This window comes from Musa acuminata, unplaced genomic scaffold, assembly GCF_036884655.1.
Source record: "Musa acuminata AAA Group cultivar baxijiao unplaced genomic scaffold, Cavendish_Baxijiao_AAA HiC_scaffold_419, whole genome shotgun sequence".
In the NCBI taxonomy this organism is placed as follows: Eukaryota; Viridiplantae; Streptophyta; class Magnoliopsida; order Zingiberales; family Musaceae; genus Musa; species Musa acuminata.
In genome coordinates, this window is record NW_027020667.1 from 12,501 (window position 1) to 15,000 (window position 2,500).

Sequence of the window (2,500 nt, forward strand, 5' to 3'; positions counted from 1 at the left end):
CGAGAGGCAGCACCGTCCCTGCTATACGAAAGCCCCATCCAGCCCTGTGCCACCCGGGGGGTTCCAGGGTGCTGAGATGGCTGACGTTTTGCTCCGCTCTCGACGGTCACCGCGCAACGCAAGAACAGGCCAAAAACTGGCCAAAACGGCCCAAAAACGGGCCAAAACTGGCCATTTTTGGCTGCGCGAGCGAGCGGCGAGCGGCGGACAGCGAGCGAAGCGAGAGGCAGCACCGTCCCTGCTATACGAAAGCCCCATCCAGCCCTGTGCCACCCGGGGGGTTCCAGGGTGCTGAGATGGCTGACATTTTGCTCCGCTCACGACGGTCGCCGCGGCACACAAGAACAGCCCAAAAACAGGCCAAAACAGCCCAAAAACGGGCCAAAACTGGCCATTTTTGGCTGCGCGAGCGAGCAGCGAGCGGCGGACAGCGAGCGAAGCGAGAGGCAGCACCGTCCCTGCTATACGAAAGCCCCATCCAGCCCTGTGCCACCCGGGGGGTTCCAGGGTGCTGAGATGGCTGACGTTTTGCTCCGCTCACGACGGTCGCCGCGGCACGCAAGAACAGGCCAAAAACTGGCCAAAACAGCCCAAAAACGGGCCAAAACTGGCCATTTTTTGCTGCGCGAGCGAGCGGAGAGCGGCGAACAGCGAGCGAAGCGCGAGGCAGCACCGTCCCTGCTATACGAAAGCCCCATCCAGCCCTGTGCCACCCGGGGGGTTCCAGGGTGCTGAGATGGCTGACATTTTGCTCCGCTCACGACGGTCACCGCGCCACACAAGAACAGCCCAAAAACAGGCCAAAACAGCCCAAAAACGGGCCAAAACTGGCCATTTTTGGCTGCGCGAGCGAGCGGCGAGCGGCGAACAGCGAGCGAAGCGAGAGGCAGCACCGTCCCTGCTATACGAAAGCCCCATCCAGCCCTGTGCCACCCGGGGGGTTCCAGGGTGCTGAGATGGCTGACGTTTTGCTCCGCTCACGACGGTCACCGCACCACGCAAGAACAGGCCAAAAACTGGCCAAAACAGCCCAAAAACGGGCCAAAACTGGCCATTTTTGGCTGCGCGAGCGAGCGGCGAGCGGCGAACAGCGAGCGAAGCGAGAGGCAGCACCGTCCCTGCTATACGAAAGCCCCATCCAGCCCTGTGCCACCCGGGGGGTTCCAGGGTGCTGAGATGGCTGACGTTTTGCTCCGCTCTCGACGGTCACCGCGCAATGCAAGAACAGGCCAAAAACTGGCCAAAACGGCCCAAAAACGGGCCAAAACTGGCCATTTTTGGCTGCGCGAGCGGCGAGCGGCGGACAGCGAGCGAAGCGAGAGGCAGCACCGTCCCTGCTATACGAAAGCCCCATCCAGCCCTGTGCCACCCGGGGGGTTCCAGGGTGCTGAGATGGCTGACGTTTTGCTCCGCTCTCGACGGTCACCGCGCAATGCAAGAACAGGCCAAAAACTGGCCAAAACGGCCCAAAAACGGGCCAAAACTGGCCATTTTTGGCTGCGCGAGCGAGCGGCGAGCGGCGGACAGCGAGCGAAGCGAGAGGCAGCACCGTCCCTGCTATACGAAAGCCCCATCCAGCCCTGTGCCACCCGGGGGGTTCCAGGGTGCTGAGATGGCTGACGTTTTGCTCCGCTCTCGACGGTCACCGCGCAATGCAAGAACAGGCCAAAAACTGGCCAAAACGGCCCAAAAACGGGCCAAAACTGGCCATTTTTGGCTGCACGAGCGAGCGGCGAGCGGCGGACAGCGAGCGAAGCGAGAGGCAGCACCGTCCCTGCTATACGAAAGCCCCATCCAGCCCTGTGCCACCCGGGGGGTTCCAGGGTGCTGAGATGGCTGACGTTTTGCTCCGCTCTCGACGGTCACCGCGCAATGCAAGAACAGGCCAAAAACTGGCCAAAACGGCCCAAAAACGGGCCAAAACTGGCCATTTTTGGCTGCACGAGCGAGCGGCGAGCGGCGGACAGCGAGCGAAGCGAGAGGCAGCACCGTCCCTGCTATACGAAAGCCCCATCCAGCCCTGTGCCACCCGGGGGGTTCCAGGGTGCTGAGATGGCTGACGTTTTGCTCCGCTCTCGACGGTCACCGCGCAATGCAAGAACAGGCCAAAAACTGGCCAAAACGGCCCAAAAACGGGCCAAAACTGGCCATTTTTGGCTGCACGAGCGAGCGGCGAGCGGCGGACAGCGAGCGAAGCGAGAGGCAGCACCGTCCCTGCTATACGAAAGCCCCATCCAGCCCTGTGCCACCCGGGGGGTTCCAGGGTGCTGAGATGGCTGACGTTTTGCTCCGCTCTCGACGGTCACCGCGCAATGCAAGAACAGGCCAAAAACTGGCCAAAACGGCCCAAAAACGGGCCAAAACTGGCCATTTTTGGCTGCACGAGCGAGCGGCGAGCGGCGGACAGCGAGCGAAGCGAGAGGCAGCACCGTCCCTGCTATACGAAAGCCCCATCCAGCCCTGTGCCACCCGGGGGGTTCCAGGGTGCTGAGATGGCTGA